Raw genomic sequence first — 15,932 nt, 5'->3', positions numbered from 1 at the left:
ATTATAAAACAAAGAACAATGGTCAAGTCTTGAGAAAATAATAGAAGAAATTGTTGGAATTCTTTAGAATAACTAAGAGGGGGGGATGAATTAGTTATCCAAGGTCTAGATGTATAATTAAAACATTTTACAACTTACTGAATCCATATCCATAAAACATTTTCATCATGTAGGCATCTATGAGGTCATACAATGACTTAAACTTGTAGGTTACTGCCAAATCAACTTTGCAGAAATGTAAGAATGAAACATAATAGATTTAATAACACATTTGACATAATGATTTAATGTGGAAACCCAATTTGGGCAAAACCACCAGTAACATGCTACTCATTCTCACTCTTTTGAAGTGATTCCCTATGAAATGCCAACCTTGTTAAAGATCACAATGCACACTATTAAATGTGACTAGTTGAATGATTTCAATCACCTTGTTAGGGGTGAGCCTTGCTAGAGGACTTTTGATCATTCATGTGGAATGTCACCTTGTTAAAGGATTTACAAATGACTATTAGGTCAACCTTAATCCAAAGGATTTACCCTAGGCTAGTACAATGATTAGAAAGTAACAACAAGGTTTGATCTGATAATAACTTACAACTCCATTTGTAGATTATAGATCTTTATTTTTAGTCCTCCATTCTACTTGGCTTTCACACACTTTAGCTCTGATAGCTTTTTCACCCTTCAAGCATCCACACCCTTACACATTTTTTCTTTTCTTTCCAATGCAATCTCTTCTCTTAGGTCACTAAATGAATCAATATCCTAAAATCCTTGTCTTCTTGAGGTTCTCGCACATGACAACCTTTTCTTCTGACCAACAATCTCTATAAATATAGATTTAAGATCTTTTATTATTCATCCTCCTTTGTCCATTTTAGGGTTAGGTTAAATTAAATAGGATTTAATGATTCTACCCATCATTTCATTTTAGTCCCTTCTAGAAACTTCTCCTTCAATGATCTTTGAATTCACATCAAAATGATTCATCATGAATTCTATACCACCAACTCATCAAGCTTATCTTCCACACAGTTCACACAATCCAAAAATTAAACTTTTCAACTCAAATTAATCAAATTCTTGATCTTTCTCATAAGGCTGACACTCAACATTAACTGACTTTTGATGCTTGATACATACTATGTTTCTCGACATCCACTATCAAAACACTCAGCATGATCTAAATTTTATTGGTGCTTGACATCAACTAAACTTTAATCAGCTTACACTATATCACTCAAGTTACACTAAAATTGACTTTTCTCAGATCCATCTAATTTTTTGCTAGACTTACACTAACTTTTCTTGACACCTACTATGTAGACTGTTAAGCTTGGCAAACATACTTCATTTAACTTGTTCTTCTAAACTTAATTAGTGCATTCATCCTTTGCAACCTCAAGTAGATTATCAATGCCCTATAATATCACTTTCTTAATTGATCATTGTACTCCTTTCCATATCATAACTCAACCTTTCCTCTAGGTTTTATTGTTACCTAATTTGATCAAACCCTCTTCATCAATCAAATAAATGATAGTACTCAAATCATCTAGGCAATTATCTTACTAGCAAGTAGCAGGTTTGACAATAGTGACAAAACAATGATTGAAACACACATTCATACTTGTATATATCTATTTTCAACAATATCCCTCTTTGGCATTGATGGAAAACCAAACTAACCAAACTTAATTAATATAACCAACAAAATACCAAAAATAAAATAATTCCTTGTATTGAAATCTTTCCCTCTATCAATAAATTTCATCTTTTGAACAGGTTACAAAATTATGTTATGATCAATAGAAAATCAATCAAATAATCCTTATGACTCCCTCTGAATCACTTCTTATATCTCCCTTGACATTAAATCCCTTTTAATAAGTATTCATATTTCTTCTATGTTTACTTTCATCTCCCTCAATATTCAAAATTTCTTCCTCGGTAGGATCATGATTTCTCCCATTATATTTCTCCTTTTTCTTTGTCTTTCTCCCTCTTTTACAACAATGCCAAAGACTTGTCATCTTAATATGTAGATATGAATATTTTCAATTTCTCCCTTGGTCACCTATCTTGTAACTTATTTGTAACTCTAGCTCTTTAATTACTTTAGGCATGTCCTAAAGTAAAATCCACTACATCAATGTGTAACATATGTCAATCATCTTGTTTGATGTAGAGCATTTCTCATGCTTCTTAGATAGCCTTTGATAGGGTTATCACCCCTATTTTATCTCTTAGATACTCATGAGCATCCTTAGGTAATTCTTTTGTGAAGATATCATCCATTTTCTCTTTTGTGTTAACATATTCCATCATGACCTCTTTATCTTGAACTAACTCTCTCAAGTATTTTCTACTTGATTGCAATGTGATTAGTCTTTTTATGCATCACATGATTCTTTGATATATTTATAACACCTATATTATCACAATAAAGTATCACAGGTTTAGCGATTTCTTCCTTCATACCTTTGAGTAACTATTTGATCCATACAATGCTTGTACAATTTACTGTAGTAGCAACATATTCAACTTCATCAATAGATTAGAAAATAAAATTTTATTTCTTGCTAGTCCATGTAACCAACCTTTTTCCTAAGAAAAATGCTCCTCCACTAGTGCTCTTTCTATCATCAATATTTCTTGCCCAATCAACATTAGTGTAGGCTATCAATTCAAGTTTCTCATTTTTCTTGTAGTATAGACCATAGTCTTTTGTTCCTTTTAGATATCTCATTATTCTCTTAGTTATCATCAAATGAGTCTCCTTGGGGTTAGAAGAGAATCTTGCAACTATGCCAATAGATAATGCAATATTAGGTCTATTTGTACTACATATTGTAATTTTCCAATCATAGACCTATATAATGTTTGATTCACCTCAGCTGAATCATCATTCTTTGAAAATTTATGTCTTGTCACCATAGGTGTTCTTAGTGGCTTGGAATCCTCCAATCCAAAAAATTTCAATATCTCTTTCACATACTTTGGCTGAATGATGTATTTACCATATTTCATCTGATGTACTTGAAAACCCACAAAGAACTTGATCTCTCCAAACATAGACATCTCAAATTCTTTCTTCATCTCATTTGCAAAGGCCTTACACAAAGTATCTTGACCTCCAAATATGATATCATCAACAAAAAATTTAGATAGTAAAATACCTTTTCCTTTCTCTATCTTCAAGTATAGATTGTTGTTATCATCAGTCCTATCAAATCCTATCTTCACAAGATAATTATGAAGCCATTTATACCATGCTCTTGGTGCTTGCTTCAAACCATATAAAGTTTTGTGTAGTTACATACCATGTTTTTGTTGTTGGCATTGACAAATCCTCCTAGCTCTTCTATATAAACCTCTTGCTCCAATATGCCATTCTAAAATTGAGACTTAATATCCATTTCAAAAACTTTGAAACCTTTGTATGCAGAGTAAGCAAGAAAAGTTCTTACTTCTTCCAATCTTTAAATAGGGGAAAATGTTTCATCAACATGCATACCTTCATAAAACTATACAAATGATTTGTATTCTTCTAGTTCCTTCATAGGTTCAACCTCATGTACTTCTGTATATTCATCAAATTTTACATTTCCACTTTCTACAACTTTGGTTGTGTTAGTATTTAAACACTTATAAGCTTTACTTCTTGTAGAATAACAAAGGAATATACCGTCTTCACTTTTTTCATCTAATTTACCATTCCCAAAATCTTTGAGAATATAACACTTTCTTCCAAACATCTTAAAATATTTTACATTGGTTGAGTATCTATACCATAGTTCAAAAGGTGTTGAATGAGTACCTTTCTTGACTTGCACACAGTTCAAGGTGTAGACAACTCTACTTACAACTTTTCTCCAGTATTTCAAAGCAACATTTTTCTCCATCATGAGTGTCCTAGCATAGTCCATTATAGATCTATTCCTCCTTTCAACATATCCATTTTGTGGAGGAGTCCTAGCAGTAGATGTTTATCTTTTGATTCCTATGTCATTATGAAACATCTCAAACTCATTTGATATAAACTCTACTCCTCTATTAGATCTCAAACATTTTAGAATTTTACCAATTTACTTCTCAACTCTTGCTCAATACCACTTAAACATTTAGAAAGCATCAAAATTTTATTTTAGAAACATAATTGTCATTATTCTAGAATAATCATCAACAAGTAGCATAATGCACTTATCTCCTTTGTAGCTTTGCACTTCAATTGGTCCACACAAGTTAGTATGAAAAATCTCTAATATTTCTTTAGAGGTATGAGTCTTACTCTTAAAACTTGACTTTTTCATTTTTCCTAACTAACATTGTTTGCAAATTATGTTGTTAAGCTTCTTCAACTTAGGAAAACCTTTGACTCTTTTCATATTACTGATACTAACCAAGTTATCAAAATTAACATGACACAACCTCTTGTGTCATAGCCACACATCATAAAATTCTACAATCAAACAAGTAGTATCTTCTATATCAAGTAGAATAGATCACCTCTAGTTTGATCACCTTTTCTAATTAGTTTCCCATCAATATCATATATCTTAGCAATCTTGTTTTCAAACTCAACCTTACAACCTGAGTTATTCAGTTGTGACACACTCAACAAATTATAGTTAAGTCCTTGAACATAATAAGCATTGTCACATAAAATCCTTTCTATGAGTTTGATAAAACCTTTTCCTTTTATCAAACAGGGTGCATCATTACTAGACCTTACACTATTTCCATCATAATAATTCAAGGTAATGAATTTACTTTTATCTCTAGTCATGTAATGTGAACACCCAATATCAATGATCCATCTATCATTCTTGTTTACACAAGACACTAGTGTAGTTGCCTCATCCTCATTAGATTCATCTTTCATTACAACATTACACCACTTCATCATCTTGATCGTTAGATCCATCTTTTTTTCCCTCTTTATAAATGTAGCAAGATTTCTTTCCTTTGTCCTTGTAATCTTTTCTTTCTTCATCTCTTCTACTTTTGTACTTGTCTCCACCTTTTTAATTCTTCTTTTTTGGACATCTAGTAGAAATATGACCAACCTCATTGTAATTGAAACACATGATAGGTAACTTACCTTTGAACTTGCCTTTACCTCTGTGAAATCTCCTTGCTAGTAGTGCTTCAACTTGATCTACATCTTCCTCATCTGTATCACTATCATTGGACACATATTTTATCTTTTTCTTCTTCTTCTTATTAGGTTCCTTCAATGAAAGCTTATCTTTGAAAGAAGATTCAACATTTTTAGGTTTGTAATTATCAAAATTAGATAGCTCAAAAGCAGTGAGCCTACCTACTAGACCTTCAAGAGTTAGATCAGTGCCTGGTATACATCTTAGTTCTTTTATTGCAAAAACTCTAATAACATAAATAGGAAAATATGTTCTTAAAATATTTCTTATTATAGTCTCATCATCTATCTTACTAGTAGCTCCTCTTATTGCATTAAAAACATCTTTTATCCTAGAGCAATATTGAGTAATATTCTCACCTTCTTGCATTCTCATATCATCAAACTTACCTCTAAGACTTTCAGATTTTTCTCTTAGAACATTTTTGTCACCTCCATAGATAGTGCGTAGAGCATCTCACATCTTCTTTATAGTGTCATAACCCTTGATATCATCAAACTTGGCATACAAATCTTCAACATTGCCTGGTTGTGTTATTTCTTCTTTTTCAAATCTTTAATAGTTAGGGCTCTAGTAGGATCAACATGCTCTATGGTGATGGTAGATTGTGTATGATCTCAAAGACCTCCTAGGTGTAGCTTCATCAAACTTTTCCATACAAGAAAGTTATCTATATTAAGTTTGGGTACCTCTCTTTTTGACATCTTGATCTTTTTGCTTCTAGTACCTTCAAACTATTCCTCTTAAGTAGATGACTCCGATACCAATTGTTGGAATTTTTTACAATAACTGGGGGGTGAATCAATTATCTAAGGTCCAAATGTATAATTACAACTTTTCACAACTTAGTGAACCCATATCAATAAAAAAAATTCATGATGCATGCATCCATTAGGTCATACAATGACTTAAACTTGTAGGTTTCTGCCAAATCAATTTTGCAAAAAATGTAAGCATGAAATGTAATAGATTTAATAACACATTTGATACAATGATTTAATGTGAAAATCCAATTTGGGCAAAACCACTAGTAACATGAGCTGATTCTCACTCTTCTAAAGTGATTCCTTGTGAAAGGCCAACCCTATTAAAGGTTATAATGCACATTATTAAATGTGACCTGATTAAAGGATTTCAATCACCTTGTTAGTAGTGAGCCTTGTTAGAGAACTTTAGATCATTCACTTGGAATGTCACTTAGTTCAATGATTTACAAATGACTATTAGGTCAACCTTAATCTAAAGGATTTACCCTATAAAGAAATATTAAGGCTTTATTTGATAACAACTTACAACTCATTTTGCAGATTACATATCTCTATTTTCAATTCTCCATTCTACTTGGCTTTCACACACTTCAGTTCTAATTTCTTGTTCAGCCTTTTAGCATCCATAACCTTAAGCCTTTTTTCTTTTCTTGCTAATGTAGTCTCTTCTCTTAGGTCATTGAATGAAGCAATACCTATTCTTCTTATCTTCCTTAGGTTGTCGCACATGACAACATTTACTTTTGACTAGGCATCTCTATAAATAGAGAATTAAGATCTTTTGTCATTCATCCTCCTTTGTCCATTTTAGGGTTAGGTTAGATTAAATAGGATTCAATGAATCTATTTATAATTTCATTTTATTCCCTTCTAGAAATTTCTCCTTCAATATTCTTTGAATTCACCTCAAAATGGTTTATCATGAATTCTGTGTCACTAGCTCATCAAGCTTATCTTCCACACGGTTCACATTATGCAAGAAATCAAACTTTTTATCTTAGATTCATCAAATTTTTGATCTTTCTCATAATGTTGATGCTCAACATTAACTAACTTCTAATACTTAGCACATAGTACATTGCTCAACATCCACTATCACAACACTTAGCATGAACTAAAGTTTATTGGTGCTCGGCATCAACTAAATTTTACTTGGCTTACATTGTATCACTTAGCTTATACTAAAATTGAATTTTCTCAGCTCCAACTAATTTTATGCTTGAATTACACTAACTTTTCTTAGCACCTATTGTGTAGATTGTTAAGCTTGGCAGACATACTTCATTTAACTTGTTCTTCTAAACTTAAGCAGTGTATCCATCCTTTGCAACCTTAAGTAGATCATCAATGCACTATAATATCATTGTCTTAATTGATCCTTATACTCATTTTCTATATCATAACTCAACCTTACCTCTAGATGGTATTTTTACTTGATTTGATCAAATCATCTTCATCAATCAAATAAATGATAGTACTCAAATCATCTATGCAATTATCTTACTGACAAGTAGCAGGTTTGACAACAATGACAAAACAATGATTGAAACAGACATTAGTAGTTGTATCAATATGTTTTCAACAAAAATAAGGCACACGAGAGGGAATAGATAAATAAAATTTTAAAAATAAAAAAAGTTCTTTCTTCTAGAAGTTCAAACCATAAAGAAGAGGATACAACTCTAAAAATAGTAAAAAAAGGAGATCAAAATAAAGAAATCCTTATCTAATTCCATCTCATTTTTGGACATTAGAAATTTTTAAAGGATGACAACGAGAAAATATTATCAAGTGAATTCAATCTCTTTATTTGAGTTCAAGTTTTGTAAATTTAGGAAAATATGAAAAAACAAAGCCTACAATCTAAGGTATGACTTCTTCTTGAAAGGAAAAACACTTCCTATATAAGCAACATGTTTTCCATTCTTGTCATTCATAAGTTGGAGAGAAAAATTTTGAGCTCAAAGTCTAAGAAATTTTCTGATTACAAGAGTAGTGAAAGTTCAAGATGATTTTAATGGTTGTCATTGAAGGTTTCAATTAGCTTTATTCACGTTCTTCAAGCTATATCAATTTATTTTTTATTTTCTATCATCAAAAGATTTTTTGTGAGTTATTGAGTATAAAATAACATATTGGTAGGTCAAGAAAGTATTTTCCATGAATTTGATGAATAATTTTCAATCACAATTCCAATTTCTTTCAAGATCTTTTGATGATTTTCAAGCCTTTCAATATTGATGAACAAATTTATGGCAATTTTATGTAGGTTTAAAGAGAAATTCTTCATGAAGTTTTAGAATTCCAATCTAACATTTTTAGAATTAGAACATATTTGATGAATTTGAGTATTTTTTTTTTAATACTTTTAGTTCTAATTCTTGATTCCAAGTTCACTTTTTTTATAGATTTGAAAATGAAATTTGGACAATCTAAAGCAAAGTGAATTCACAATTAGACTTAAAAATCCATACTTTATATTTATAAATTTCATATCCTCTCCTAACTTAATTTGATTTAATAATTTTTTTAGGAGAATGAGGAAAATTGACACAAAATTCAAGAGGAAAACAAACAAGATGGACCTTGAAAGTTAAAATTAAAGCAATCAAAATTTTTTCAAAGTGTTTGAAAATCTTTACTTCAATAGAATGTTTTCTCTAACATGAAAAAATTGTCCAAAGCATGATTTTTTTTTTGAAATTGGCGTGAGTTCCTTTCAAGAATTCATGTAAATTCCTATTTCTAAATGAAGTCTACTTGTGAAAAAATCATGTTTACAAGCCAAGTTCATCTAACCTAGATAATGATTGCAAAATTTATATAAGCGTTGAAGAAATTCTTTTTACTAGGATGAAGTTTGATTAGAAGATGGAAATTCCTCATTTTAGAATAGAGAAAATATGTTCAAGGCATGGCTAATTCCACAAACACACATGAACTCCACTCTAGTTTGTAAAGCTTATAAAATTGCTAAGTCTTTGAAGTTCCTTGAATACATCTGAAGTCCACTCTTGCCAACATGGAAGAATTCCTAAATCATTATGAAGTCTTTCTTGAAAGGAGGGGGATTTTTTTGTCTAAGTGTGGATAAATTTCATAAAATTATATGAAAGCTTCCCCTATCAAGAAGGAAGTTCCTTGTTCTAAGATGAAATCTTCTTGAAGTAAGGAGCATTGAAATTGGATAAATGTCAATAAAATTGTCAATCCACCATCTAATCCAATTAAGTCAAGAAGGAATTACAAATTTGGTTAGGTGATTCAAAATTCACAAGTGAACATGAAGTCCAATCAACAAGTACATAATTCCCATTTGCAAGAAGAATTTTCTAACAAAAGTTGTGAAAAAATCCACCGGTACAAATAAAGCCATCCCATCTTAGGATGACTTCAAATTTACCATGTATGAGAAGCTTCTTAAAAATAAAACATCAAAATTTCTTTTCCAAGAATGAGACTTTGTCATTTCCAAATTTCATGTGGTCATTTCCATATTAAGGACAAAGATGAAGGAAATTCTACAACAATTCAAGATTTCTAAATATCAAATATCAAACCAAAAAAAATCAAATTGTATAATAAATATGACATTCACAAATGAGAGAAATGAGCACAACCAAGATCTTCAACACCTATGAAGAATTACATGATAGAAAGAAGGATGGATTGATAAGAAATTTTTTCAAATACATCTCAAAAATTTATAGTTCACATTAGGAAGTTTAAAATATTCCATCAAAGAAGAACTTTCAAAAGGGAGAAAGTTCCAAGTTGAAGAAAGTTATAATTTGGAAATATTTATTTTTTCCAAAATCCCAAATTCCAAGAAATTGAAGAATTATTATTTAAAGCCAAACAAATAATCATGATGAGGTGGTAAGCATCTATCTCCACCAATCTGATACTTTCATGACAAGGTGTCCAAGTTCAATGACCCTAATCTTTTCTTCCATCAAGATAAGGAATGTTTTCTTTTAGAACAAAGTAATGGATTCCTTGTTTAATTTTTATTTATTCTCATTAGATAAGCATTGCAAACCCTAATTAGGATATAATTATCTTAATCTTGATCATCAATATTAAATTGATTTGGACCCTTAATTTATTTTTGAACTCCTGTATAAACCCTACTACTCTCATTTGTCAAACAAAGATTAGGATATTGTTGCATAAAACACTTCAATAAATTTGTTGTTCTAATGTTGGTGAATTTAATATCTTTTGTAACTTTCATAGATTCTTGTCTCTCACTTAGATTAGGTTTTAATTTCAAGTTGTTATATTGAATGAAGGATTGATGAGAATTTTTGTTGTGGAACCAATATGTTTGTACTTTTGATAGTTGGATGATTTTTAGCTATTGTTCAATGTAAGTCAGAACTTTTGATAATGAGTTTAACTTCCCTTACTTTATTCATTGATCAATTGTAGGTGAATATTTGTGATGTGAAAATTATAAGAATTAGTTAGAAGATTAGACCATTCTTATGGAGTTGTTGAATTTGGTGAATCAAGGATAGGTTTTAGTTTCCATTTTTTGGTTTTAGGTTTTAGTTGAGCTTTGAATATGAAAACTCACTTGGATTTGAGCTATTGTGAATGCAAGCTTGAAGGGAGCTTTCATCCCAATTCTAGGTGATTGTCCATGTCCATTTTATCTTAGCCAATGAAGGCTTTCATGATTAATAATTTGTAATTTCCATTCTTTAGCTCAAAGAACTAGAGATAGTAGAGATTCACAATTGAGATTTATATCCATGAGAAAAACAAATCATAGTTTTAATAGTGTATTATATTTTTTCTTATATTTCTAAAATTCAACCAATACTTTGACATTATTTTAAATGACCTAAATAAATGGACTCAAAATTATGGTTTCTCTTTGTTAAGTGTATGTTGGGCTTGTTGGAGTTTGCTTGAGAGAATCTTCATTTTTACTAATCTATAAATTATTTGGTCATGTTCTTTAAAAGTAGAAAAATTCATGATTTTGATGTGGTATTCGTAATACAATGTTAAAGTTGAGAAAATAGAAGACTTAGTAAAAGTTTTTTTTGTGAAGTAATATTCAGAGTGGAGGACTTTCTTTAGGAAATCAAAAGTGGATTCTTAATGTAGAATTCTAGTTGACACACTTACAAGGAGAGCTCCTTGATATGTGTTTTGTATAGGAGAAGCCTCTTTCCCTTCCTACTATTTGCAATGAGTGTAATTAATTGATGTTGTTTGCACTATCATGGGAAGTGTAATTTGACTAGAAAGTAATATTAACATTTGAGCTATGGAGGCCCCAATATTTCTCAATATTTTATAAGTGTTTCAATACTATTTTCCAATTAGTGAATTCTTAAATTGTTTCATATCCTAATTATACTAACAAACATTTGTATTGAAAATATAATTTTTATAAATTTTGTTTATTCATATTTTTTTCTCATATCATTTTATTTTTTATTATAATGATACTTTAGAAAATTTTATTTGAATATTGATATTGAAAAAAATGTACAATTGTAATAAAAAACAATACTAACTATTATTATGAATTGTAAAAATATGATAACATTTATTTTTTCTACTTATCAAATGAAAGATCGTTATTGGAAAATTAGGCTATGGTTTGAACCACTTTGATTAAAACCTAGCCTATCTGTAAGCCTTGAATGTTTCTAGTACCAGGAGGTACATGAATTTTGGAAACAAATTTCATGTTAATTTTTCTATCCTTTATTCTTTTATAGATGTCTACCCTCTTTCAAAGCCCCCATTTTCCACAAATAGACAAAGGTTGTAGACTCAGACTTTGCACTTATCAATTGCATTTTCTTGAGAGTTTTTAAAATCTCCAAAAAGTTCAGTCTATGCATATCTTGAAATCATGAAATTCCATGAGATGACACATCTTTGAGGTATTCAACCAAACTTTGCATGCACCCACATTTTGGATACATATCGACCAATTTTTTTTTTCAAATTTTTTCCTTTTCTCCTTGGATGAACGTCTATACCATCTAACCCTACGATTATGTTACTTTAATCATACAAAAGCACATACTTGAAAATGGGCTTCCAAGTAACATTTGTGTGACAAAATAGATGGAGAATTTATGAGAGAACAAGGAAAAATTCATTCCTAAAAGGATGGGAAACCAAAATAGGTAGGCCTTGGAGAAACTAAGACACACCATCAAAGAGATTATTTCAAACAAATTTTAAAGTAGATTTCTACTATTTATTAGATTGTATGTTTCTATTCCTAGTTCGATTATATGAATATTTTTTAGTGTCAAAGTTTAAGATTTATCATTAAGATTATAAAGAATAAAAAATAAATTACAAATAACTTTTGTTTGGTTTTATTTGTCTTTAGTTCTTCCTTGACACCCTATTAAATCCCATCATCTAGTTGAAAATTAATATATTATAATTTATTGAAATTATTGGTGTTATAAGTTGATAGCCTTTTATAAGCTGGGAACTGTCAAATTTTATTATATTTAACGTTGGAAATTTTTCCTATCATAGGACCCCATTTATCATTGTGCTTACTAGTGATTTATTTCCTCTAACATGCCATTCTTGTTAGGGTATGGTTGATTTCTTCTTACTATCATTTAGGATGATTCACATGCCCATCCTCAAAATATTATTCAAGTTTATTTTACTATTTGCATAACAATTGCACCTTGTTGGTTGCAATTTAGTAATAAGAGATTTCACTTTAAAATAATGATAAAATAAGTTTATATAATTGTTATAATGTCTTTGAAAAATGTAAAAGTATAATAGGTAAGATTATACATACCTAGATGGTTTGAGAACCCCATTGATATCTTTCAAAATGTTAAAATCAACTTTCTTTGATTGTAAAATATGAACCATATTCAAGGCACCCTGAAGTACATTGAAAATATATTAAAACAAATAACTTAGTTGTTGCATTTGCAATAAAATGACTCTTATAAGTTTGAAAAAAGAAAAGAAAAGAAAAGAATCATACTTTTAGTTCTCTTTACTTCATACATCCCATGATATTTGTTCCAAATGTTATTAGAGAATTTTTCTTATTTATGTATTCTTTATATTAGACTTATGATCTGAAGTATTGATTTATACTTATTTTATTTTTATTGCATTAGTTAACTATTCATAATTTAAGTAGTTTTTAATCGTGTATTTGATAGTCAGTGAAATAGTAGAAAGGGAATAACTTTATAGGCCCATATTTGACAATATAAATTCAACCTACATTATACATGTATTGTCTTTTCCTTTTATTATTTCTATACAAAATTTGTTTTTATATTTAATCATGGAGTCTATAGAGGTATTGGAGTCAATAAGTGAATATGAGAGTGCAATTGTTTTATTGTGTAATTCTTATTGAAGGAGATGAGTAAATTTATTTTGAGTTTGATGTTGAAATGATTACTTACATAATGTAATATATATGGTAATGTTTTTGTTTTCTTCAATTAATTTTTAAAATATTTTTTCATAAACAAAAAGAAGGTTTTTTTTTATAGCTTAATTATATTTTTATATCTTTTAATAAGCTCCTATAAGTCAATATTTGATGTAGAAGATCATGTTTGGTGAAGGGAAATGGTTGCATAATTCAAAACTAAATGTTCTTATCAACACTTAATATTATCGATGTTGGTTTGACCAAAGAGGATAACTTATTACTTTGAAGTCTTATTTTCTTGACTTAGATTATAATTTTCATAATCATAATAGCTTTGATATCAATTAGCATTTTGATTACTTACTTCTCATGAATGATTGTGGTCATAAGTTTTAAGATTCTATTAAGTAATGCATTTACCCTTATGACTATTGAGAAATGCATGTAACTACACACTTTGCTTGATAAAATAACAACACTAATAATGCAAAAAAAAAAAAAAAAATTTCAATGTGTCCTAAAGTTTTGGAGACCAAATGAGCTATGCATTTTTTAGGACACTTCTAAGTGACGTTGGGTTATTAAAAAAAATGTGAACATCACGATTGGAAAAATATTCTATACAGAAAGAATTATCAACCATTGTGGAAAGAATGAAGTTTGATCAATTTAAAAAAATAATTTCTCAAAAATTAAGTGACATAGTAAATAAATAGACTCTAATGAAGGGCTAAGAAAATATTCAAAAAATTGCCTACATAAATAAATAACATGATGGTGTAAGTAGTTAAAAAAATGTATTAATCATTATTCAATAACATAAAATATGGAAAGATGTTATCATTTGTGTAGCTTAGGTTGATGCTAAAAATTGAGAAGATAAATTTAATATTAAAAAAAGGTGATATCAATTTAGGCAAGAGCCCACAACACAACCATAACTTGTGAGCCTTTCATTTGGGAGGTCTTGAGTTCATGTCTATTTGAACTGAACACATAATAATAATTAATCTAGGCTTCAACCCATTAGCTAAAAAAAATGTGACATCAACATAATATTTTATTTGATGAAAATTTCATCTCCAACTCATTTTTTTTTCACTAACTTGAAATTGCCTTTGAATTTCAATTTTTCCTATTGTACTAAAGAACTATTATTGTCAAGCTCAAATATCATCCTTTATAGATACAAAAATGTTTTTTAAGAAAGGTGGAGGCTTTCCCATATAGAGGGGTGAATGCTACATTCATAGGGTAGACTAATGTTATGGCATAAAAACTTGTTTCCTATTGACATCAATGGAAGTGCTACTAGTAAGCTTTAATAGGGTTAGCATTGAATACATAGTGGAATCACTTGTAGATAATTGTACTTTTAGACATATGTCATCCTATATAGGTGCATATGTGCATATGTGACATTACTAGAGCACAACATAGTTGTATGGTGATTGCATGATTGTATAAATACATAAAGGCTATAGAGATATTTATGGGATTTCTTAAAAAATGTTTAGTAAAAATATTAGAATTTATCAAGTCTATTAGGCAACAATGAGATTCATTTTTCTCAAGGAGATATATGAAAGTACATATTTTAAAGTCCTAAATAAGAGAAGAGGTATATGAGTCTAACAATATTTTACTCTATAAAAGCATAGGAAATGACTTAGAAGAGTTAGAAATTTTACAAAACTAAAAGTAGAACTTCTATAAGGAGATTTTAAATACATAATCTAGATTTTCAATAATGGATTGGCAGGTCTTATTGGTAGGAGATCCATATATTAGCAAAAATAAATAGTGATTAAGAAGAACACAACTAAAATGTAACACACACATGAAACTTTCAACACTAAAGTAAGTAAAAAAAGACCATATCTTTATATTAATGTCAAGTTGTTAAGATTTTCAAAGTGATTATATATAGGTGTGTGATTGGCATCCAATAAATATATAATTATTCATTATATTTTTTATAATCCTTATCTTATAAGTTACACTCTTGTATAAAATAATGAATAAAGAGATTTCTTATATTGATTACAATCCTCATATTATGTATTCTCTTAAAGAGATTTTTCATAAGGTAAAGGTGCATGGTGCTTCTACCATGGTTTCTTATTTGGCCTTTGACTTAGTCATTTTTTTTTGTAGGAGCTTTAACTTTGATTTTTTTAATTTATGTTATTGTTTGCTTGGGTATGGTTGTTAGTGAAGGGGTTTTGGTCTCTTGCTTGGTTTTTGGAGTTTTATTGGATGCTTCCTTTGGGTCAATATTATTCTTAGATTTTGAGCTAGAGTTGTTTTTGGTATCTCTAGTTGAGTTGGAATTTTTTTTCAATGATGTTTTTTTGTTTGTTTTTGTCCTTATTTCCTAGAAAGAAAGGGACAATTTTTGTCTTAATTTGAATACTCTGATTCTCAAAAAAAGAAAAATCATGTCCTTGGAGTCATTTTTTGGTATTGTTTATGTTGGCTATTCATTGCAGGGGGTTTGGTTTGCCCAAAAGGTGTCTCTAGTGGACGTGGTTCTATGTGGTTCCTCTTGGAAAAATCTAAGAAGGTTATTTTTTTCTAAGGATGTTT

The sequence above is a fragment of the Cupressus sempervirens genome, chromosome 11, assembly GCF_028749045.1.
Source record: "Cupressus sempervirens isolate cs-2001-9-10 chromosome 11, ASM2874904v1, whole genome shotgun sequence".
Taxonomy (NCBI): domain Eukaryota; kingdom Viridiplantae; phylum Streptophyta; class Pinopsida; order Cupressales; family Cupressaceae; genus Cupressus; species Cupressus sempervirens.
Note: the sequence above shows the minus strand (reverse complement) of the source record.